Source organism: Brienomyrus brachyistius, chromosome 4 (assembly GCF_023856365.1).
Source record: "Brienomyrus brachyistius isolate T26 chromosome 4, BBRACH_0.4, whole genome shotgun sequence".
NCBI lineage: Eukaryota > Metazoa > Chordata > Actinopteri > Osteoglossiformes > Mormyridae > Brienomyrus > Brienomyrus brachyistius.
In genome coordinates, this window is record NC_064536.1 from 39,031,510 (window position 1) to 39,058,196 (window position 26,687).

Here is a 26,687-nt window from a genome sequence, read left to right on the forward strand (position 1 = left end):
TTCAGTCTCTCTGTTCCTTTTTAATTATCATCAATTGGCCATTATAAACCAAATGCTGTTAGCGATTTGTCACAGACTCCTGGATTAATTAATTAAAATATTCATGATGAATAAAGAAGATGAATTGGCGCTAATGTGTATTTTTACTGTGTTATTGATAAGATAAATATTACAGTACACGGATCGCTCTGGTGTCTCAGAAATTGTCTCAATTTTTTCATACCAATTTTTCATTAGTACAGTAGTGCTTGCAGTTCACAAATGCTTTGGCCTACAAACAATTTGGTTCGCAAAAACAAAATTTGGTCAATGAACAAACTCGACCAGATTCCTTTTTTTATACTAGTGTAACACCGGCGGGGCGCATATCCCAGCATACCCCGCGTACAATTGTAAATAGAAAGACCACGACAGGCACCCAACAAGCACCGAACCCAAATACACAGATGGGAAACACAATGTTGTCAGAAGCTGAACTGCAAAATGCAGGTATGCAAGCAGGTCCTCAGGGTTGTCACACATGTTTTTGTGAGGTGTACACTGTTGGTTGCTTGAGCCCCTGGATGAGACACTGGTCAGTACCCTGAAGAATCGCTGTGGGCAGTGTGAGGACTTCTGCCCTCTCAGTTAAACAATAGGCGCAGGGACTGAGTCAAATGAGTCTCTCTGCATCCTGCTTAATGATATCAAGGGGTTGTGTAGGCGTGTCTGTGCTCACATGGCTCTATCAGTACAGAGTGAACTGGCCAGGGATCAGTTTATCTAGACACTTAACCCCAGATAGCTCACATTCAGACACAGTCAACCCCTCTGCGTCCCTAGATGAGGCCCTGGAACTGGCTTTGGAGAGAGAAATTGTGGGCAGCGAGGTGGCGGGGAACGAGGCGGGAGAAATCAACCAAGCTGTAAACGCCAAAGGGCTTGGAGGACTCAGGCCCTCAGGTTTACTTCCCGGATGCAAGACTGCCTGTAGGCTGACAGGCAGCAGCACCCCCCCATCCCTCAGTCCTCAGACAGTGTCCCAAGTTCACCACCACCCAGGGTTCCGCCAAGGGCACGCATAGCCGGGAAGATGTGGGCCAACAAGGTTAATTTCCTGAACTTCCTTGGTGACACCGGGGAGGTGGCCCTGCTGCCACCTGCTGCAGAGGTGGTGACTACGGATTGGACTCACAGAGGCAACTTCTGTCACATACCCACCATAGTGATGTGAGTCGCATGTACTGCCCTAGTCCATACAGGTTCCACTGCAACCCTGGTGAGACCAGACACTGTCTAGAACTGACATTGGTGCAGGTGAGAACAATGACTGGTGACCTGGCCCCTTTAAGAGGGACGGGGTTGTTCCCTTTTGACATGGGGGTTTAGTTGTGAATAGTAACTATGTGGATGGCTGACATGCTCGATCCCTCCATCCTGGGCCTGAATTTCCCCCGGAGCACGGCATGTGTGCTGGACTTTGGGCACAACATGCTGAGATTCCCTGCGGTCCATGTGTACAGTGGGGCCGCTGGCCCCGCAGCCTCTGCAGCTGACTGCCCACCCCTTACTGCCACTGGGCCTGTACCTCCACATCAGCTAGAGATCCCTTCCTCTGCTACAGTCACATGGGCCCCTGAGCCCACATGTGTCCCCTCCAGTGTAGCGCTGCAGCCTCACTCACTTCACTGGAGTCTAACGGGGTTTATCAGAGCGACTTACCTGAATCTGCCATTGGAGGAGCCCATGATGACCACACGGTTGCCCTTGTGCCACTGCAATCCCACTGCCCTGGTCCTCTACCTCACACCATTGATCCCCTGCCCCACCCATACGGTTGTGTGCCTGTGTTTGCAACCTCCTCCTGCACTGAGCCTCTTGCCACCAGCACAGAACCAGTCAAGGCTGACCAGTGAAGCTCAGTGGTGGGTGCTGAGCGGCCATTACAGAAGTTTAATTATTTAATTTACAGTAATACACATGTTTCCAACCATTAAAAACATTATCCAGACTTAAAGTCACTTGAATAAAAATATTTAAAAACTTGTTAGCATTTCAATATAGTATCTGGTTGGACTGTGTACTTCCTCTTTGTTTACATGGATAACATAACACTCACAGTACAAAGTATGCTGTCCTCAGCATTCGCATCTCCGCAACATTCCAAAGATCCATCATAGGCCTTTATTCTAAAAACAAGCTAAAATGGTCACTGAGAACCTTTGCGTCCATTGATTTCCATCAGCTGTGTGTGGAAAGTTCGAAAGAATTTCTGAGGCTACTGAACAGAGCCAGGGTTGCCAGCTCTCACCCATCTGGTGTGACACTCACGCCTTCAGACTCTCACGCTCACGCAAGAAATCTTATTAAATCTTAGGGCAAATCTATATTATTTCATTATAAACCTAAAATTCGCTATATCAAAAGCACTGGGGTACTTTGAAAACCCTACAAACTATTTACAAGGTAATAAAACTGTTACGTACATGTAAATTTGTGTGCATACTTGTTTCAAACTGGGAATCTTATGCCAGCCAGCTAAACAAATTTGACAACCCTGCTACAGGCCTCTCTGTTCAGTTTTCGCTGAATGCTAAGGCTTCCCAGGCAAGCTACTGACCCTCCAAATTTCACAGACCTCTCGGCCACCCAGTAATCTGTAACTTTAGTGCTGAAAGCTCGACAGTGAGTGTATCATGTGAGGCAGCTGTGAAAATACAGACTCTCCTCTGTGCTACAAAAAACCTTCTACAGCGGCAATGTGGGATCTGTGCTCTCCGGGAGCATAACTGCTTGTTACGGCAGCTCCAGCTCTGAAGGCCGCCGAGTCCCACTAAGGGTGATACGATGCACCCAGAGAATCACCAGGACAGAACTGCCGCCCTGCATAAGTCCCCGGAGCCTTATGGCCGGGACTGAGAGGCCGAGGAGAAGCTTCTACCCCCAGGCCCGTAGGATCATTAACATCACAGATTAAAAGCTAAAATATGCTATAACTACAATCTGTACTTTAAACATTTCTACATATTTTTTATACATTTTCATCTTTACTTTTTATATACCTTTTATTGTTATATATTCTTATTATCTTTCTGTAGTTTCAGTACTTCTTTTGTTAATTCACGTTGTTTAATTTTGATGTCCTTTTACTAGTGTGTTTATTACTGGACTGGAGTAACGACAATTTCATTTCACTGCCAGTGTACCACTACATTTGTATGACAAATAAAAATTTTGAATTTATTGTGTTACCCCCACCACATTATTTAATGTGTTCCTCATGAATTTCAATTTTTTTTCTCAAAATAAACACGTATTCCAATTTTGGTTCTTGCAACACATTTCCAAAAAAATTGGGACAGGAGCAATTTAGGGCCAGTAGTGAGGTAAATTGGTTAAATAATGATGTGATTTGAAACAGGTGATGTCAACAGGTGATTGTAATTATGATTTGGTACAAAAGCAGCACAAATACATGAGAAAATTATTGAAATGTTTAAAAACAATATTCCTCAAAGAGGAATATTCCTGTTGAAGGAATCTGAAGGAATTTCAGTGCGTAAAGGACAAGGACGCAAGCCTAAGTTGAACTACCGTGATCACCGATCCCTCAGGCGGCACTGCATCAAGAATCGTCATTCATCTATAAGCGATATGACCACATATGACTACTTTGGCAAACCTTTGTCAAGTACCACAGTACGTAGTTACATCCACAAATGCCAGTTAAAACTGTACTGTGCCAAAAGCAAGCCCCATCTTAACAGTGTCCAGAAGCGCCGTCGGCTTCTCTGGGCTCAGAACGCATCTAAGTTGGACCATCACACAGTGGAAACGTGTACTGTGGTGAGATGAAACAGTATTTCAGGTATTTTTTGTGAGAAATGGATGCCGTGTGCTCCAGACCAAAGAAGAAAAGGATCACCCACACTGTTACCAGCAATAAGTCCAAAAGCCAGGGTCTGTCATGGTATGGGGTTGTGTCAGTGCCCTTGGCAAAGGTAACTTGCAGTTCTGTGATGGCACCGTTAATGCTGAAAAGTACATAGAGATTTTGGAGCACAATATGTTACCTTCAAGAAGACATTTTTTCCAGGGACGCCCATGCATTTTTCAACAAACAATGCGAAACCACATTCTGCACACATTACAAAGTCCTGGCTGCGGAGGAAGAGGGTATGGGTACTTGACTGCCTGCAGTCCCGACCTGTCTCCAGTAGAGAATGTGTGGTGCATTTTGAAGCGCAATATGTGACAACGAAGACCCCGTACTGTTGTCCGCCTTAAGACTTGTTTGCAGGAAGAATGGGACAAAATTACACCTGAAACACTACATCACTTGGTGTCTTCAGTCCCTAAATGTCTTTTAAGTGTTGTGAAAAGGAATGGCAACATTACAAAGTAGTAAATGCTTTACTGTCCCAACCTTTTTTTGAAATGTGTTCTAAGAACCAAAATTGGAATACGTGTTTGAAAAGAACAGTGAAATTCACGAGGAACACATTAAATAATGTGCTGTTGTATTGTTTTCAATGTAATACAGGTCAAAGATAATTTAACAAAGTGCTGTTTTCAGTTTGATTTTCATTTTACATACCATCCCAACTTTTTCTGATTTGCGGTTGTAAAATGTGAACACAAAAGCTTTTGTGTGAACATTATAAAACAGATTAATTCGTATTAAACAATTTGAAAGACATAGACATCTAATATGTGTGTGTCTGTGAGAGAGAGCATTTCAATTAATGCCTACAGTTCAATATTTGTTATATGTGCTGAATTTCATGGTCATCATTTTGGAAAAAAAGCTACCTAAACCATACAGGACTTAGAAATGGGTTAAAACTGACAGGACGATACCAGATATTAAATTGTATAGTTAGGATGAATGTACTGTTAAACATCAGCACCATTGGAGGAGTCATGCATGGTGAGGCAGGGGGATATCTGTACATTAATGGGCGATGCATTACTGGGGATCTTTGGACCTGTTACAGTCGTCATCAACATTAAAAAAAACATTTCCATTTCCACTGCGTGAAAAAACAAATTGCACCCTATTTATAGAGTGGGAGACTACTTTTTGCAAGGATTTATATCTCCTTAAATTACTTCTTCACAGATAAGCACCAGAATGTTCTTTTCCCAGATGGTAGTAGGGACAAAATCTCCTACCACTGATAATTCTGATCATACACAAATTTTTATTTTTCTGAGTCTAGCCATTTTACCTTATCAAAAATAACCAGTAAATCCTATTATTATCCTGCTACCCCCACTCTACCAAAACTCATGAAATGATATGATACATTTGGAGAAGGAAGATTTCTAATTGATCCTTTATACTCACCCACCAGACCAGTATAAGAAGCTGTACGATGTAAAGCCTCTTTAAATGGGTACAGACTACTTTCGTTTATTGTAATAAGTATCTTATAAATTTGACTTTACACTTTTGCATGGTATTGATAGATTTTGAGTTAATTACTTAACACAATTCTTATTAAAATTGTTCATTATAGAACCTGAATGTCTCAAGGTAGCACATTAGTACAAAAAAACGCTGTATGATGTATTATTGTAGCAGTCAGATGTTATTTTAACCAATGTACAGGTTTACCTTTAATTTAATTCCACAAACATAATCAAAATCACTTGTGAAAAAGACATTTAGTCATTTACTAAGGCAGATACAACCTGTGGAAGCACAGCTAAAAGCATACCATCAGCCATTACAGAGTGACCCATTCTCTTTGTAACTGAGTAATCACAACTAAGTGCAATTAACTAAAATGAAACTGTACACAGAAACAGTAAAGGCAAAGGTAATTTATTATGACGAAATGCTTCCAAAATGCCCAGTGTGCTTCAGCGTTTCTCCTTTTCTCCAGTCGTCGACAGGTCCTGTATTTATTAGGTGATCTGTGATGTAGGAGATCTTGAGAATGGCTACTGCTCCAAGGATGATTGGCAGGTGGCTTTTCCCAGAAACAGCGGGCTGGAAATGTGTGGGATCTGGAGTGAAGATAGAAACAGAGGAAGAGTAAAAGCAGAGGGTGTGGGGGGGGGGAATAAGACTGCAGGACACGTTAAAGTCTATAGTAACACAGGTGACCTGGACTACATGCCCATCACTCCCCACATGCCCGTTTCCCTCGTCTTCCCTGTGGTGTGGTGCTAATGAGCTACATCTATTTCTCGTTTAATCCTGCCTCCCGTTTCAGCCCTTGTGTGGATGATCCCAGGTCCCTCTCGTCTGCTCCTCATCTGTGGTGCATATAGTGCCTCTTCGTCCTGTGCTCCCCAGTCCAGTCATTGTATTGTTACGTGTGCGATCCTGCTGTATAGGATCAATCCTGCTGATCCTGTGTTTCCCCCCTGCTCTCCCAGCCTGGTTTTGACCCCTCATGGTCTGTTTCCTTTTGCCTTTTGCATTGTGTTTTTATTAGAATAAAATCCCCTTCGTTTTCCCCGACGCCTGCCTTTACCTGCATCCTTCCAGAACCTTGACAATATCCTTAATGAGAGATATGGTGCTTAATAAATAGACAATACATTAAACACAAATACATAATAAGGCTAATAATATTTATGTGTGTGTCGTTTAAAAGAAATTAAATCAAATTTACTTACCTGGTGACACTGGTAACTCTGAACATAAAACTAAAAAGATCATTTTAAAATTGTATTCAATTTTGCTGTGAATAAGCATTAACAATTATTTTTTAAACTGCCCACCACCACCCCCCCTCTTCAGAGGACAACTTTATTTTACATTAAATTAAAGATACAGTGTAAAGAGTGTGGCTGCTCCGAACTCACCTGTCCTAGTACTGTGATTAAAGAAAAAAAAATGGGGGGGGGAGAGGGGGGCACAGACACAACAATCGTAGTAATAAAGGTGGGATGGAGAAAATAAAGTGTAGGGGAATACAGAGTACAAACAACCATAAGAAACACACGGCCCATGGCCATACGTCCACAAGACAACCACCCGCCCAACCCGAGAGGGAGCCCATGAGGGACAAAGGGGGCACCAACCCCCGTAAAAGGAGGTCCGCAGAGGGGGGACAGACAGCGAGCCCCCCAGTCCCTCCCGCAAGCCCTCCACCGAGGGAAGCGGGTCCAGGGCCAAAGGGCCCCATCAACCGGGAACACTCCCCGGCAGGACGGATCGCCGCCCACTGTAGCGACCCGGCACGTCCCCCCCCTCCCCGACACTGCAGGATGATCATACAAACAAAGTGCACCCCCCTCCACCCCACGAGTGGACCTGCGTCAACTGGGGAGCGGCAGACCCCCCGCCCAGCCCAAACCGAACCCTCCAATTCGCCTAGAAGGGCTCAGAGCATACCTAGATACCCCGGACCGCCTGCCAGGGCCCCACCACGGCGCAGCAGAGTCAAGGACCACGCAGCCCACAGCCCACAAGAGGAGACGGCCCACACCGGCCAGGGCCGTCTTCTACCTGCTGGGCCACCCCACACGCGCAGGGCCAGACAGAGAGTAAGGGGGGGCCCCTCAGCCCCCACTGATTCCCCGTCCCATGTTAATGTGAAGTGTGCATGTACATGTGTGAGAGAGTTGTGTGTTTATGTCTACAATGCATTAAGATTAGTGGGTGCAGTTCGAGTATGAGGGCCCCACCACTGGCAGATGGCAGAGTCCCCCATCCTCCTCCCTGCACCCCAAGGCCCTAATGTAGCATGGACTGTGTATATAACTAAAGTGCAAAAAGCAGGTGAGCAGTCGAGGCACGGGCACCCCACCACTGGCAGACGGCAGAACCCCACCTGCCTAAACCCACCTCCTCAGCCCTAGTGTCATGTGGTGTCTAATGTGCAAGTAAAACCTCCCCACTGCCCCTCAAAGCCCTAGTGTTGTATGAAATGTGGTGTCCGGCCCAGGGGAACAATAAGGGTGTGCAGGAATGGGCCCCCCCCGGCACCGGGGCCAGATCCCCGACTGGCCCCGATTAGTCCCCATCCCTGACCCCACACAACCGGCAGGGGCGGCCAACCGAGGGGGTTCAGGGGCGCCACATTAACAATTGTTAATAAACATTCCACTATACATCTCAAAATTTATCACACTTAATTCATTATCTTTGATACTGTTTCAAACGTTTAATGTTCCCCAAACAGCAGCAGAAGAACCACAACTTCATCTTCCTTGTATTTTGGCTCTTCTCTGTGTCAAGAGCTCTACAAGCTCAACTTTAATATTAATTTTCCACCACTTCTACATCTTCTATCTATACCAGACCCACATCTATCTCTACACCGCCAGTTTCCTCATTACCTCTTTCTCTATTTATAATATCAACTAGTACATCACTTACTATTATTTCCAATATGGTTACATCTCTCACCATGTCCACACCCTCAATAATTACCTCCCCTACTTCTACCCCTACAATCTCAAAATTTACATCCCCAGAAATTACTTCTGCAAGCCCAAACTCACACACTCGGACTTGCAAAGCCTCTACCTTCACATTTCCTTTCGTATCCTCTGCCTTTAGGGTAATATTCCCCCCCTCCACCTTAACCACCTTCACATTTACCCCCACCTCACCTTGCTTCCCATTGCTTCCATTTTGCATTTTATTAATGCCTACATTCTGGTCTGCACCCTCCACCTGTACACCGGAGATCTTACACACATGTCTTTCCCTCTCTGCCACCTCCACCCTTTCCCCACTAACCTCACCCTTTACCTCACCTACCCCCTGACTGGTCCTATTCTTCCTCACCTTCTTCTTTTTGTGAAGGTAATACGTCTTATAAATTTCCCACTCTTCAGATGTCAGGCCGTAATTTTCCTGAAGAGTCTCAGAGAAAATGCCAGCATTGCCTATCACTCTCACACCCTCCCCTCCCTTACACCAGTCAGTCACTCCTCCCAGTCCCCCCATAACCTCCCCAGCCTGGACAGTGGGGGGTGTCGCTGGTGAGCACTCCTCCAAACCTTTCCTCACTCCCCAGTCGATCACCTCGTCCCACAGGTCCCAGGCTCGCCAGTGCTGGTCGTTGGTCCAGGAAACAGCTTTCGGAATTTTCATTCTTGGTGAATAAACAAGACATAATTAACTAGCCGTCTGTGATACTGTCAAAGCCAAACTAGACACTGTATTTTCAACGTACTCCAGACATTTACTAAATGCTTTTCACCAAGAATGCCTATGGAAAGGGATGGAGCCTTTATTAGCTGCTCGTGGCATCGACGCTACTCCGATAGAAGCGGGCAAATTGCTAAAACTGTTTCACAACCTATACAGTAACGCTGTCGAAATCAGGACGCTGCTTCGATACGTTATAACATCGCCATGGTAATGAACCCAGCAAACGGTTAATCTAAACGTATAGGGGCTCTTTTCAGAATAACATCTTCAGATGAAACGCATTACGAAAGACCGGATGAGTAAACCCAATCATTTCAACCATAAGTCTTATTGTTTTTAAGTTTAACACAATTATTTTCTCTTACAATTTAAATATAAACAATCACATTACGAAAAATGGCCACAGCATCTACAGTTTAAGCTATTAATTTTAAATATATTTCAATTATATTTTGCGGCAATATTTGCATGAACTATATCACGACATAAAATGAAATATACAATTAACTATGCTAACAAAACATAATCTGAAGAAATAGCAAGAAACATACGAAGAGATGCTTCTCACCTCTGTGCCATCGCTCTGTCAGAAAGTTTATGTTCAACCTGCACTCATTTTGTTTCTATGGAAACCAGCGAAATTTTTCATTGGTCGAAAGGATTATGAAATGTACTGACGTCATTTTCAACGAATGAAAACGAGAATTAATTGTCAGGAGGGACGAATTTGAAGCTGAACCAATCAGAAGTAGTATGTTTAGCTCGTGCTTGTTGTGGCTGGGCGTGATTGGATTTGTTGATCTAACCGCCTTCAAGCCCGTAAACCATGTATCTACTTGTCAATGGGAAACCACGCAGTTCTTTCCATAAATTCTGGCTGTAATTTTTTTAATAACATTATGTCTTTTCTATGGAGTATTACGGTAATGCATAATACCGCGATGTTTGGGGTTTACCGCTGTTTATTTTTCCATAGCTGGTGACCGCAATTAGCATTTTAGCCATGTTGGTAGGTACTCTTTTGAGAAAGAAGTTCTTGTTATTCACATTCTGTGTCCTGGTGTTTTTAATTTCTCATAATGTGAACAAAGATATGTCATATACAAGTTTTTTGAGAGACTAAATTTTGGTTTGATTTATAATTTATTTAATGGTAAATAAAGTTCTTATACAGCCATTTTAGAATTAGTGCAGTCTTTCGTTTAGAATTAGCGCAATATTCTTAAAAACTGCATGTTCAAACCAAACGCCATGCCATAATTGATTTACAGATATTTCATTCAGGAATCTATGGAGGGTATACTGTAGGTAGGCCTGTTTGTGTGTGTGTGTGCGCGCGTTTGGGTGGGTGGTTATGTACATAGTGCTATAAAACATGTTATTTTGACTTTGTAGGGACATGTTTTCGTACCCGAAAGTAAGAAGATACTGAATTTTATTAAATTCTGTGAATGCAGTCAAAGGAATAATTCAAAAAGTCTTGCATTTTGTTTGGTTGCTTACTGTTACTGCTTGGTAACTACTGCAATGTTTAAGGTTGCCATAGTTAGGATTGGGGTTACGCCCATACAAATGAATGGAGAATCCCCACAAAGATTCAAATACCTAATCTGTGTGTGTGTGTGTGTGTGTGGAGTAGGTGTATATTACATTGTGGGGACCAAATGTCCCCCACAATGTGACAAAAACCTGCTATTTTGATGTTTTGGGGGGGCATTTTCAGGTACTCACAAAGATCTGTAAATACAGTCAAAAAACTAAAAATGCCAAAAGTCTTGTATTTGGTTTGGTTACATAAGGTTAAGGTTAGGGGTTGGTAGGGGTTAAAGTTGTGATGTTGGGATTACAGTTTTCCCCATAGAAATGAATGGAGAGTCCCCACGAAGATATCATTACACAGCTCTGTGTGTGTGTGTGTGTGTGTGTGTGTGTTGTGTGTGGTATCAGATCAGTCCCTGAGAGTTCAGTAGTCTGACGCCATGTTTCTGAGTCTGGTTGTGGAGGCCTGAATGCTTTTCCAGATGCTAGGAGAGTGAAAAGATTATGTGAGGGGTGGGTGGGGTCATCCACAATGTTGGTGGCTTTGCGGATGGAGCGTGTGATGTGAATGTCCATGATGGAGGGGAGAGAGACTCTAATAATCTTCTCAGCTATCCTCACTATCCGCTGGTCATGTGATCTGAGGCGAGGCAGTTCCTAAATCAGACCGTGATGCAGCTGCTCAGGATGCTCTCATTAGTTTCCCTGTAAAATGTTGTGAGGATGGGAGATGGACATTTCTCAGCTTCCGCTGAAAGTAGAGGTGCTGATGTGCTTTCTTGACTATGGAGCCTGTGTTGAGACAAACTTGTGTGTTGTTTTTGTTTGTCACATAGCGTAAAAATTGCCTAAGGAATCAAAAATGTGGTTCCATGGGGTTCCAGACAGTGACCTTTTTTGGAGACAGTGAGACAAAATTTTATACCTAGGTGCACCAGTTATGATATTGGTCAGGTAGGCTGTGGTCTGTCAGTTGTTGACAAGTGGCTGGTGACCCATGCAACCCAAGCAGAAGTGAGCAGAACTTGTATCAGCCAAATAGACAGGAGAAAGCGGATTTTTCATTGGACTTCAGGACTCCTGAGTAACAGATAAAGACAGAGAAACAGCAAAGTTATGGAGAATCAGGAAGTAAGTGCCAGTCTGCACAGATCTGAGGTCAGTGACACACATAAGGCTCCTCTGATGCTCCTCTTCATCCGCTGATGGGCCTCCAGGTGAGAATCAGAAATGAATCATAATAACAACTGACACAAAGGCCTGAGGTCAGACCCTCTGTATGCAGCACAAAGTGTGTCTGCAGCCTCACCCTCACATCGTGTATGACGACATTTCTGCTTTTTAGATTAAGTGCCTGTCTGAGAATAACTTCTGCATCATGCTAATGATTTAGCTGTTTTGTGCTCATGTGCAAAAGAAAAATGAGGAAGTTAAATATATCAGAAATAAATTTCGAATGTGGCTCAAGGCCACAGTAAAGTGGACCATCACATGAAGTAAGTACAAAACAGCCTTTACTAATAAGCTGAGGATTAAACAACATATATGATGTGCATAATCTGACAGTATATCAGCGTGAGAGCAAGGCTGGCCCTGGAAGTGGTGTGCATGCAACGGCAGAGCAAAGTTAGAGACACCCGCTAAAAACTTTCATTTCATCTCACTTACTTCTTTTTTCTTTTTCCTTCTTTTTTTCTCTCCTAATCTGTCCATCCTCTTCGGCCAGCTCACCCACTGCAATACTTTACGGGTTAAAAATGAAATAAATAAATAAAATTTAAAAAATGAAATCGATCAACATGAGAGGCCTATACAGAGTTTATAGAGCTCCTCATGGTAAAGCAAACATGTTTGGCACAGCAGTGCATTCAGACCATGAATCTGCTAAAGCTGCCCGACAGGACAAAGAGAATAAAAAAAGAAGAAGGTGGATAGTTCAGGTCCAGAAAGTAAAAATCCAGACCAAGATTTAGTTTCAACCAAACAGCTGAGTACTCTGTGTCTGTAGCACTTTACACAACTAGTTGTTTGAAACAAAGTCCTGGACTGGATTTTTACTCTCTGGACCTAAACTATCCACTTCTGGATCAGTGTCATACTTAAAGTCGTGGTTTTGGTTTTCAGCACCACGGACAGCAACTAGACTTACTGTCATTTAAAGGGAGTGAAAGCAGAAACCAATAGATCACACAGGGATATTTTCATTTGATGGTGTCTTTCTTTTTACTTTTGATATGCCGTCTTCCTCCTTAGCTGATATGTGAGGCTGCTGTCAGCTGAGACAAGCTGGTGTATTTGTACCGCAGATTAAAAAGTGTGCGGTCCCGATTACATCACTCTTTAAAAGAGTCCCTGATTGGTGGGCTCTGACGAGGAGGCGTGACCTAAAAACTCCAAACCATTTATCCATCCATCCATCCATCCATTTTCCAAACCGCTTATCCTACTGGGTCGCGGGGGGTCTGGAGCCTATCCCGGAAGCAATGGGCATGGGAACAACCCTGGATGGGGGGCCAGCCCATCGCAGGGCAGTTCCCATGCATAGCTGCACTTTTACAAAATCACTCTTCCACAGACTCTAATAGATGTTTTTATGTCACTCATGTTGCATGAGCCCAGCGTACTTCCATAACTGGGCAAAGAACTTCTTCAGAAGTAGATACCAATACTTGTCTCATAGCGGATCAACAAACCTTCCAATTTCAACGTCTAGCCCAAACTGATCTCAGATGCAAGCATCTGTACATTCATCCGCATCCCATGGCTAAGATTTCACCTGCAACAGTAGCCAATCGAGCATCAACAAAATTTGGCAACAGCAAAATCTGTGATGAGGGCCATATACTTGTTGACTGTTACACTTGTATCACAACACCAGACCTGGACCAGAACCAGACATACTGCTAGCAGGTATGTGGAAAGATAAAAGATAATCGCTACGAAACTTTTTCAACTTCGGCGTTGGTGGAATAGTGGCTAGCATAGCTGCCTTCCAAGCAGTTGACCCGGTTTCGGGTCCTGGCTGACGCAGCCTTACTTATGACCTCCATCTCTGTGAGTGTCTTCAGGTGCTTATAGTCCAGCTGAACAGCATGTCATCAATATCCCGCTGCATTATAGAAACTGAAAGAAGCATTACTCCAACAATCTATACATCTGCCTTCCAGATGTGTTAGCACACTGGCAAACAGGCCTGCTTATGTCAGTGAAAGCCTCATTAGCGCAGTCGGTAGCATGTCAGTCTCATGATCTGAAGGTCATGAGTTCAACCCTCAGACAGGGCAGTTTATTTACTTGCTGAAACAGTTCCCATGCATAGCTGCACTTTTACAAAATCACTCTTCCACAGACTCTAATAGATGTTTTTATGTCACTCATGTTGCATGAGCCCAGCGTACTTCCATAACTGGGCAAAGAACTTCTTCAGAAGTAGATACCAATACTTGTCTCATAGCGGATCCACAAACCTTCCAATTTCTACGTCTAGACCAAACTGATCTCAGATGCAAGCATCTGTACAGTCATCCGCATCCCATGGCTAAGATTTCACCTGCAACAGTAGCCAATGGAGCAACAACTAAATTCGGCAACAGCAAAATCTGTGACGAGGGCTATATACTTGTTGACTGTTACACTTGTATCACAACACCAGACCTGGACCAGAACCAGACATACTGCTAGCAGGTTTGTGGAAAGATAAAAGATAATCGCTACCGAGCTTTTTCAAATTCGGTGTTGGTGGTATAATGGCTAGCATAGCTGCCTTCCAAGTAGTTGACCCGGGTTCGATTCCCGGCCGACGCAGCCTTACTTATGACCTCCTTGTCTGTGAGTGTCTTCAGGTGCTTATAGTCCAGCTGAACAGCATGTCATCAATAACCCGCTGCGTTATAGAAACTGAAAGAAGCATTACTCCATCAATCTATACATCTGCCTTCCAGATGTGTTAGCACACTGGCAAACAGGGCGGCTTATGTCAGTGAAAGCCTCGTTAGCGCAGTCGGTAGCGCGTCAGTCTCATAATCTGAAGGTCGTGAGTTCGACCCTCAGACAGGGCAGTTTGTTTTCTTGGTGAAACAGTTCCCATGCATAGCTGCACTTTTACAAAATCACTCTCCCACAGATTCTAATAGATGTTTTTATGTCACTCATGTGGCATCAGCCCAGCCTACTTCCATAACTGTGCAAAAGAACTTCTTCAGAAGTAGATACCATTACTCGTCTCATAGCGGATCCACAAACCTTCCAATTTCAACGTCAAGCCCAAACTGATCTCAGATGCAAGCATCTGTACAGTCATCCGCATCCCATGGCTAAGATTTCACCTGCAACAGTAGCCAATCGAGCAACAACAAAATTCGGCAACAGCAAAATCTGTGACGAGGGCCATATACTTGTTGACTGTTACACTTGTATCACAACACCAGACCTGGACCAGAACCAGACATACTGCTAGCAGGTTTGTGGAAAGATAAGAGATAATCGCTACAAAGCTTTTTCAACTTCGGCGTAGGTGGTATAGTGGCTAGCATAGCTGCCTTCCAAGCAGTTGACCTGGGTTCAATTCCTGGCCAACGCAGCCTTACTTATGACCTCCTTCTCTGTGAGTGTCTTCAGGTGCTTATAGTCCAGCTGAACAGCATGTCATCAATAACCCACTGCGTTATAGAAACTGAAACAAGCATTACTCCATCAATCTATATATCTGCCTTCCAGATGAGTTAGCACACTGGCAAAACAGGGCTGCTTATGCCAGTGAAAGCCTCGTGAGCGCAGTTGGTAGCGCGTCAGTCTCATAATCTGAAGGTCATCAGTTCGACCCTCACACGGGGCAGTTTATTTACTTGCTGAAACAGTTCCCATGCATAGCTGCACTTTTACAAAATCACTCTCCCACAGATTCTAATTGATGTTTTTATGTCACTCATGTGGCATCAGCCCAGCGTACTTCCATAACTGTGCAAAAGAACTTCTTCAGAAGTAGATACCATTACTCGTCTCATAGCGGATCCACAAACCTTCCAATTTTAACGTCTAGCCCAAACTGATCTCAGATGCAAGCATCTGTACAGACATCCGCATCCCATGGCTAAGATTTCACCTGCAACAGTAGCCAATCGAGCAACAACAAAATTCGGCAACAGCAAAATCTGTGACGAGGGCCATATACTTGTTGACTGTTACACTTGTATCACAACACCAGACCTGGACCAGAACCAGACATACTTCTAGCAGGTTTGTGGAAAGATAAAAGATAATCGCTATAAAGCTTTTTCAACTTCGGTGTTGGTGATATAGTGGCTAGCATAGCTGCCTTCCAAGTAGTTGACCCGGGTTCGATTCCCGGCCGACGCAGCCTTACTTATGACCTCCTTGTCTGTGAGTGTCTTCAGGTGCTTATAGTCCAGCTGAACAGCATGTCATCAATAACCCGCTGCGTTATAGAAACTGAAAGAAGCATTACTCCATCAATCTATACATCTGCCTTCCAGATGTGTTAGCACACTGGCAAACAGGGTTGCTTATGTCAGTGAAAGCCTCGTTAGCGCAGTCGGTAGCGCGTCAGTTTTATAATCCGAAGGTCGTGAGTTCGACCCTCACACAGGGCAGTTTATTTACTTGCGGAAACAGTTCCCATGCATAGCTGCACTTTTACAAAATCACTCTCCAACAGATTCTAATTGATGTTTTTATGTCACTCATGTGGCATCAGCCCAGCGTACGTCCATAACTGTGCAAAAGAACTTCTTCAGAAGTAAATACCATTACTCGTCTCATAGCGGATCCACAAACCTTCCAATTTCAACGTCTAGCCCAAACTGATCTCAGATGCAAGCATCTGTACAGTCATCCGCATCCCATGGCTAAGATTTTACCTGCAACAGTAGCCAATCGAGCAACAACAAAATTCGGCAACAGCAAAATCTGTGACGAGGGCCATATACTTGTTGACTGTTACACTTGTATCACAACACCAGACCTGGACCAGAACCAGACATACTGCTAGCAGGTTTGTGGAAAGACAAAAGATAATCGCTACGAAGCTTTTTCAACTTCGGCGTTGGTGGTATAGTGGCTAGCATAGCTGCCTTCCAAGCAGTTGACCCGGGTTCGATTCCCGGCCAACGCAGCCTTACTTATGACCTCCTTCTCTGTGAGTGTCTTCAGGTGCTAATAGTCCAGCTGAACAGCATGTCATCAATATCCTGCTGCATTATAGAAACTGAAAGAAGCATTACTCAATCAATCTATATATCTGCCATCCAGAAGAGTTAGCACACTGGCAAAACAGGGCTGCTTATGCCAGTGAAAGCCTCGTTAGCGCAGTCGGTAGCGCATCAGTCTCATAATCTGAAGGTCGTGAGTTCGACCCTCACACAGTGCAGTTTATTTACTTCCTGAAACAGTTCCCATGCATAGCTGCACTTCTACAAAATCACTCTCCCACAGATTCTAATTGATGTTTTTATGTCACTCATGTGGCATCAGCCCAGCGTACGTCCATAACTGTGCAAAAGAACTTCTTCAGAAGTAAATAATTACTCGTCTCATAGCGGATCCACAAACCTTCCAATTTCAACGTCTAGCCCAAACTGATCTCAGATGCAAGCATCTGTACAGTCATCCGCATCCCATGGCTAAGATTTCACCTGCAACAGTAGCCAATCGAGCATCAACAAAATTCGGCAACAGCAAAATCTGTGACGAGGGCCATATACTTGTTGACTGTTACACTTGTATCACAACACCAGACCTGGACCAGAACCAGACATACTGCTAGCAGGTTTGTGGAAAGATAAAAGATAATCGCTACAAAACTTTTTCAACTTCGCCGTTGGTGGTATAGTGGCTAGCATAGCTGCCTTCCAAGCAGTTGACCCGGGTTCGATTCCCGGCCAACGCAGCCTTACTTATGACTTCCTTCTCTGTGAGTGTCTTCAGATGCTTATAGTCCAGCTGAACAGCATGTCATCTGCATTGTCGAAACTGAAAGAAGCATTACTCCATCAATCTGTATGTCTGCCTTCCAGATGTGTTAGCACACTGGCAAATAGGGCTATCAACTTCAGTGAAAGCCTCTGTAGCGCGTCAGTCTCATAATCTGAAGGTCGTGAGTTCGGCCCTCACACAGGGCAGTTTATTTACTTGCTGAAACAGTTCCCATGCATAGCTGCACTTTTACAAAATCACTCTCTCACAGACTCTAATAGATGTTTTTATGTCACTCATGTTGCATGAGCCCAGCGTACTTCCATAACTGTGCAAAGAACTTTTTCAGAAGTAGATACCATTACTGGTCTCATAGCGGATCCACAAACCTTCCAATTTCAACGTCTAGCCCAAACTGATCTCAGATGCAAGCATCTGTACAGTCATCCGCATCCCATGGCTAAGATTTCACCTGCAACAGTAGCCAATTGAGCAAAAAGTCATGCATGGCGAGGCAGGGGGATATCTTTACATTAATGGGCGATGCATTACTGGGGATCTTTGGCGCCACCTTTTGACCTGTTACAGTCGTCATCAACATTAAAAAAACATTTCCATTTCCACTGCGTGAAAAAACAAATTGCACCCTATTTATAGAGTGGGAGACTACTTTTTGCAAAGATTTATATCTCCTGAAATTACTTCTTCACAGATAAGCACCAGAATGTTCTTTTCCCAGATGGTAGTAGGGAGAAAAATCTCCTACCACTGATAATTCTGACCATACACAAATTTTTATTTTTCTGCGTCTTGCGATTTTACCTTATCAAAAATAACCAGTAAATCCTATTATTATCCTGCTACCCCCACTCTACCAAAACTCATGAAATGATATGATACATTTGGAGGAGGAAGATTTCTAATTGATCCTTTATACCCACCACCCAGACCAGTATCAGTATTTCATTCTGGTGAATAAACAAGACATAATTAACTAGCCGTCTGTGATACTCTCAAAGCCAAACTAGACACTGTGTATTTTCAACGTACTCCAGACATTTGCTAAATGCTATTCACCAAGAATGCCTATGGAAAGGGATGGAGCCTTCATTAGCTGCTCGTGGCATCGAGGCTACTCCGATAGAAGCGGCCAAATTGCTAAAACTGTTTCACAACCTATACAGTAACGCTGGCAAAATCAGGACGCTGCTTCGATACGTTATAACATCACCATGGTAATGAACCCAGCAAACGGTTAATCTTACTTCAACAACATGGGACATTTAAAAAGCAAACGTATAGGGGCTCTTTTCAGAATAACATCTTCAGATGAAACGCATTACGACAGACCGGATGAGTAAAACCAATCATATCAACCATAAGTCTTATTGTTTTTAAGTTTAACACAATTATTTTCTCTTACAATTTAAATATAAACAATCACATTACGAAAAATGGCCACAGCATCTACAGTTTAAGCTACTAATTTTAAATATATTTCAATTATATTTTGCGGCAATATTTGCATGAACTATATCACGACATAAAATGAAATATAAAATTAACTATGCTTACAAAACAACATCTGAAGAAATAGCAAGAAACATACGAAGAGATGCTTCTCACCTCTGTGCCATCGCTCTGTCAGAAAGTTTATGTTCAACCTGCACTGATTTTGTTTCTATAGAAACCAGCGAAATTTTTCATTGGTCGAAAGGATGAAGATATGTACTGACGCAATATTCAACGAATGAAAACGAGAAATGATTGTCAGGGAGGGACGAATTTGATGGTGAACCAATCAAAAGTAGTATGTTTAGCTCGTGCTTGTTCTGGCTGGGCGTGATTGGATTTGTTGATCTAACTGCCTTCAAGCCCGTAAACCATGTATCTACTTGTCAATGGGAAACCACGCAGTTCTGTCTATAAATTCTGACTGTAATTTTTTTTATGACATTATGTCTTTGCTATGCAGTATTACGGTAATGCGTAATACCGCGATGTTTGGGGTGTACCGCTGTTTTTTTTTCTATAGCTGGTGAACGCAATTAGTATTTTAGCCACGTTGGTAGGTCCGCTTTTGAGAAAGAACACTATAGTTCTTGTTATTCACATTCTGTGTCCTGGTGTTTTTATTTTCTCCTAATGTGAACATAGATATGTCATATACACGTTTTTTGAGAGACTAAATTTTGGTTTGATTTATAATTTATTTAATGGTAAATAAAGTTCTTATATAGTCATTTTAGCATTAGCGCAATATTCTTAAAAACTGCATGTTCTAACCAAACGCCATGCCATAATAACTGCTTTACAGATATTTCATTCAGGAATCTATGGAGGGTATACTGTAGGTAGGCCTGTTTGTGTGTGTGTGTGTGCGCGTTTGGGTGGGTGGTCATGTACATAGTGCTATAAAAACATGTTATTTTGACTTTGTAGGGACATGTTTTCGATCCCGAAAGTAAGAAGATACTGAATTTTATTAAATTCTGTGAATGCAGTCAAAGGAATAATTCAAAAAGTCTTGCATTTTGTTTGGTTGCTTACTGTTACTGCTTGGTAACTACTGCAATGTTTAAGGTTGCCATAGTTAGGATTGGGGTTACGCCCATACAAATGAATGGAGAATCCCCACAAAGATTCAGATACCTAATCTGTGTGTGTGTGTGGATTAGGTGTATATTACATTGTGGGGACCAAATGTCCCCCACAATGTGACAAAAACCTGTTATTTTGATGTTTTGGGGGGCATTTTCAGGTACTCACAAAGATCTATCTGTAAATACAGTCAAAAAACTAAAAATGCCAAAAGTCTTGTATTTGGTTTGGTTACATATGGTTAAGGTTAGGGGTTGGTAGGGGTTAAAGTTGTCATGTTGGGATTACAGAATGATTGGAGAGTCCCCACGAAGATATAATTACACAGCTGTGTGTGTGTGTTGTGTGTGGTATCAGATCAGTCCCTGAGAGTTCAGTAGTCTGACGCCATGTTTCTGAGTCTGGTTGTGGAGGCCTGAATGCTTTTCCAGATGCCAGAGTGAAAAGATTCTGTGAGGGGTGGGTGGGGTCATCCACAATGTTGGTGGCTTTGCGGATGGAGCGTGTGATGTGAATGTCCATGATGGAGGGGAGAGAGACTCTAATAATCTTCTCAGCTATCCTCACTATCCGCTGGTCTTGTGATCTGACAACTGACACAAAGGCCTGGGGTCAGACCCTCTGTATGCAGCACACAGTGTGTCTACAGTCTCACCCTCACATCGTGTATGATGACATTTCTGCTTTTTAGATTAAGTGCCTGTCTGAGAATAACTTCTGCATCATGCTAATTATTTAGCTGTTTCGTGCTCATGGGCAAAAGAAAAATGAGGATTAAGTTAAATATATCGGAAATAAATTTCTAATGTGGCTCAAGGCCACAGTAAAGTGGACCATCACATCAAGTAAGTACAAAATAGTATTTACTTATACGCTAAGGGTTAAAACAATATATAAGATGTGCATAATCTGACAGTATATCAGCGTGAGAGCAAGGCTGGCCCTGGAAGTGGTGTGCATGCAACGGCAGAGCAAAGTTAGAGACACCCGCTAAAAACTTTCATTTCATCTCACTTACTGCTTTCTTCTTTTTCCTTCTTTTTTTCCCTCCTAATCTGTCCATCCTCTTCGGCCAGCTCACCCACTGCAATACTTTACGTGTTAAAAATGAAATAAATAAATAAAATTTTAAAAATGAAATCGAAGGCCTATACAGAGTTTATAGAGCCCCTCATGGTAAAGCAAACATGTTTGGCACAGCAGCGCATTCACACCATGATTCTGCTAAAGCTGCCGGACAGGACAAAGGGGAAAAAAAAGAAGAAGGTGGGGGTCAGTGCAGCAGTGGGTAGTTCAGGTCCAGAATGTAAAAATCCAGACCAAGATTTAGTTTCAACCAAACAGCTGAGTACTCTGTGTCTGTGGCACGTTACACAACTAGTTGTTTGAAACGAAGTCCTGGACTGGATTTTTACTCTCTGGACCGAAACTATCCACTTCTGGATCAGTGTCATTCTTAAAGTCGTGTTTCAACTTCTGGCAAAGTTCTCCCAGGAGCCTATCTCTGTTGTATGTACAGTCGGCATGTAATTCATTCCTGCCCAGATCCCTGACAAACAGTTGGAGGCAGAATTACTTGTTATCAGAGTATGTGAATTTATACACACACCAGCAGCTGTGACAGAATAAGATATTTCCTGTATACTGCTGCCACATAGTGGACACAAAGAATACTGCAGTCAATTCTAAAATCAGTCAGTCAACATGCTACCACCACAGACTATAATCGGGAAGTGATCAAACTTCATGGAACAATATGAATATAAACATACAGATGTAGTAAGTATATTGTGCCAAATGTATCTTCATCTTAACTACGCTGAATGGTGGAGTCCCAGAGTAAGTGATCCTCACCTGGAGGCCCATCAGTGAAGAAGAGGATGAAGAGGAGCATCAGAGGAGCCTTATGTGTGTATCGCTGACCTCAGATCTGTGGAGACTGACGCTCACTTCCTGACTCTCCTTAACCTCACTGCCTCCCTTTTTGTGGGTTTTAAATGTTTAAAAATCTTACATCTATCTTTGATTTTCATAAACTGTTTGTGCACTGATGCATTTCCTGTCTATTTCTTGTCTGTAAAAAGGAAAACAGTTTGATGCTGCTGTTGTCCTGCTCTTACCAGGAATAAATATTTTGATTTAATCTAGATTCTTATCATTTTAGAAACATGATTTTATAGCAAAAGTATTGATAGCTGGTCTTCACAGTGAATCATTCATGCTCACAGAGTTTAAACTACAAACAAATTAATCAAATAAGTCTAGTTCTTTTCTAAACTGTTACTTCCTTATATTGCAAATGAGCAAAGAGCAATGAAATCAGACTTATTCTGAAAAGCAGAAATGTCGTCATACAGGATGTGAGTGTGAGACTCTGCAGAAACACTGTGTGCTACATACAGAGGGTCTGACCTCAGGCCTTTGTTTCAGTCTTTATTTTGTTTTATACAGTTTTAAAATGTCACTGCAGTAGGTCCTTTTAATATCTGTGGATCAGCACAAATCAAGAGGTCCGTTAGGAAGGTGTCTGTATGACAGGGGTGGGGGTATCCTGGGGGGGGGGGGGACAGGCGGGGGCAAAGTCTGATGATTCACTTCATCTGGGTCTTATCAGCAGTCCTGTCAGACTGAGCTGTTTGTGTTTCTCTCAGCACCACAATGATGTTTCACACATAATGGGGTCCGTGGGCCTCCTCAGTTATATTCAGGCTTTCAAAGTTCTTCAATCATAAAAAGTCACATGGATCTGACACTCTGACACTGTTATATTAATTTGTTTAAATTCATTGAAAATACTATATATTACAGCTAGGATTTGGATCCGTCTGCTCTTTATCCGTTCCTCACTGGCATACCTGAGTCTCTGTACAGTGCTTTCCGGAAGCATCAGAACCATTCATAAGGGAATCTATGTGTGGCTGCCCTCTAGTGGATACACAAAATTCAGCTACTTAAGTAGCTTGACTATATTTCTCTTCTAGTTTAGTTTAGTTCCTAATTTAATCTAACCGATGAAACTGAATGCAGAGTTGGAAATTAGTTTACTCATGACTTCAGAAGTTACCCTGACAAGGGATTCTGTACAATCAGAGATGGAGCTGCTGGATGGGCTGGTCATCGCCTGCTTTTTCTGAATGATGTATGTCTGGATGTAAAGTTACAAACTGCTTAATGTGTATCAATCTGTTTTATAATGTTCACACAAAAAAGTGCTTTTAATGTGTCTGCACCTTGTATCTCCCACAATGTGCTTCTGCATTTGATATCTTCTTGACTTGGGGATAAAGAGATTTAACTGGATGGATTTTACTTTTGTGAAGCACTACAGTCCAAAGCTGAACTGATTGTTCAAAGCTTTTTGGTTTTTAAGCAAAACTACTTCATTTAATTTATCTGTAACCCACTTTGCGCCTTTCTAGACTCAACAAAGCATCATTGCCAACAAAAATAAGTGAGTTACAGTTAAATCAGGTAAAGAAGTTTCATTTGGAATTTACTGACCCAGGTTTTCAGCACCACGGACAGCAACTAGACTTACTGTCACTTAATGGGAGTGAAAGCAGAAACTAATAGATCACACAGGGATATTTTCATTTGATGGTGTCTTTCTTTTTACTTTTGATATGCCGTCTTCCTCCTTAGCTGATATGTGAGGCTGCTGTCAGCTGAGACAAGCTGGTGTGATTTTACGCAGAGTGACAAGTGGGCGGTCCTGTTTTCGTATGTTACATTTTCATTTGATGTTGGCCAATATGTATGTGGTACTGTTTCCTCCTTAACTGATATGCACAGGCTGTTGTTAGCAGAGACAAGCTGGTGTATTTGTACCAGATTGAAAAGTGGGCGGTCCCGATTACATCACTCTTTAAAAGAGTCCCTGATTGGTGGGCTCTGACGAGGAGGGGTGACCTAAAAACTCCAAACCATTTATCCATCCATCCATTTTCCAAACCGCTAATCCTACTGGGTCGCGGGGGGTCCGGAGCCTATACCGGAAGCAATGGGCACGAGAACAACCCTGGATGGGGGGCCAGCCCATCGCAGCCAAACCATTTAAGTTTGTGAAATTCGTTTTTAATAATTACCAATTTCAGAAAAATATGAAATGTTTTGTAAAGTATCAATTTATTAATCATGTATTTAAACAAATAATGACCAGTATAAAAGACACATACAAAACTGTACAAAAGTCTTGGGCTGTCAAAGAAAATGATGTTCAAATGATCTTCATCTTGGTCTAGAATTATAATATTTTGTCCGTCAAAGTGTGGCAGCCCAGTCATTTCAAAATCTCTTCTAAAGTTAGCAAAACATTTGCACCAACCATCCAATAGACCCATATATTTTTGACTTGACCATTAACACAACTCCTATGCATCATTTACATTTGTTTAATTAAATTAATTAATTAAGTGAGCTGGTGGCGGAATTTAACAAATACATGGAATGGCTGGGGTGCCCCTGAGGAGAGGTTTAGGATCCAAAGCGTGGTTCATCTAGCGATCCAACAAGGCATCAGTAACTTTATGGAGAAAAGAAGAAATTCTTGTTAGTTTTTATTGTGTTACTTTTAATTTGCATATTTTTTTATGATAATTGTGTTTTTGTTCCGAGCAAATATACACAACCCAGATAAATAGCATTAAACATTTTCTTTGATGGCCCAAGACTTTTGCATAGTACCATATTTTTTCAGAATCAAGAGACAATTTAATAAAAACCAGTATTTCCTTCACAAGATAACGATTATTAAACATTAACCAGCAGGTGGCAGCAAAGCACTTGTGAATAAGTGGCCAATCCGTGGTTGTACAGGTTGCCAGCAGATAATCAACCCCTCTGTGTTTAACTGACTCTCATGCTATGACTGTACAGACTGAGCAGGGCCGAGTGAGAGAGGCCTCACTGCAGTTAGCATAACCGTTTATTTTACAGCTCGTCTGACTCATTCTGCTCCACGAAAGTCATCTCCTCTGCCAGCTTCCTCTGATCCAGGGAGACCCTCTGCTTCTCTCTGATTGGTTCCCGCTTTCTACAGGAGGTCCAGTGCAGCTGAATGGTGATGATGGTGCAAATCAGGTAAAACACACCAGTCCCAGCTTTCAGTACAGCATCCAGAACCTGCTCCCACCTGTGAGACATATAATACACCAGTGTGTCTGTCAGTCACACATATCACATTTAAACCTGAAGAACAAAACAGTGAATCTGTTCTGACTGAAGTAAAACCACCTTGATAATCGACAGCAGCACCGATCAGCTCAGTCCTACATACAGAGCCAGCTGGACCAAAGAGCTGAATAAGAGGGTGGATGTGAACAGTAAAGTCTTACATGCTTTATAGAAACACGGTACAGCCACATCTGTACTATTACACAGGACACATGTGAGGAACAGGAGACATTAACAAAGAGCATGAAAATAGCTATAGATTATCACACAACATGTTACACTATTTTGTAAAAACAGGCCTGCAGTCATTCCCCAGCAGCACAGGGCACAAGGCAAGGGCTCACCCTAGATGGGATGGGATCTCAAGTTTATAGAAAATAAATATAAGAAAATAAAATAAAAAATATTTTTTCCCTTAAAATTAAAATGACAGTTTCCCATTACTGTGTGATCAGGTAAATGCTGCTAGCTGGACCCCCACACTACTGTAAATGCTGCTGAATGCTTACCTCAGGTTTTCATTATCCCCTCCTTCTTCATCATTTGCAGAGAATAGGAGAGCAGTGGAAACAGGAGAAAGAATTGTTAATAAAAAGCAGTGTTCTGTTAGTCAATAAAGACTAAGAAAAGGTCACTCTTGAAACTGAAATATAAATTATAAAAGATATTTGCACTGTCGCCTCACACCTCTAGCACGTGTACTCAAGTCTTTGCTGGAGTTCTGTGTGTGTGGAGTTTGCATGCTCCCCCCGTGTCATTGTGGGGTTTCCTCCAGGGACTCTGATTCCCCCCACAGTCCAAAAACATGCTGAGGCTAATTGGAGTTGTCAAATTGCCGGTAGGTGTGCTTGTGCGAGGGAATGGAGTGTGAGCGTGTCCTACAATGGGTTGGCACCCTGTCATGGGACGTTCCCTGCCTTGTGCCCATAGGGACCCTGAATTAGACAAGCAGTTTCAGTCAATGGATGGATGCAGCACTGGAACAGATATTACAGAGTACAACTGTAACACTGGCCTACGCTGCAATGAAAAACCACCTACAGACATGTTAGTCAGTCTGCACACCATTAGTAACAATTTATCCTCACAAAGATGAAAAAATACCTGAATTAAGTTGCAAGCTACATGGATTTGTCTGGATTTGTGTACATAACAAGTGACTGGCTGTATGTCTGTGGAAAATGCTGTGATTTTTGTCATATTACAGACTGATCATGAACTAGAAGACACACATTCTATATTAGAGACACCAATTAGCCTGACTGTGGGGAAGATGGTGGTGCAGGAGGTAGCAATATCATCCAGCAACTAGAGGGTTGCAGGTTTGAGTCCTGGTTCCTCC

The 26,687-nt window shown here is 42.6% G+C and overlaps 3 non-coding genes across 3 annotated transcripts; all 3 read left to right on the forward strand.

Moving 5' to 3' along the window:
* Positions 1-16,178: 16,178 nt before the first annotated feature.
* trnai-uau (transfer RNA isoleucine (anticodon UAU)) lies at positions 16,179-16,251 on the forward strand. The gene has a single exon. It is a non-coding gene; the product is annotated as a tRNA-Ile (tRNA).
* A 449-nt stretch (positions 16,252-16,700) lies between these two features.
* On the forward strand, positions 16,701-16,772 carry trnag-ucc (transfer RNA glycine (anticodon UCC)). Its single transcript has one exon. It is a non-coding gene; the product is annotated as a tRNA-Gly (tRNA).
* Positions 16,773-17,473: 701 nt separating this feature from the next.
* trnag-ucc (transfer RNA glycine (anticodon UCC)) lies at positions 17,474-17,546 on the forward strand. The gene has a single exon. It is a non-coding gene; the product is annotated as a tRNA-Gly (tRNA).
* Positions 17,547-26,687: the final 9,141 nt, after the last annotated feature.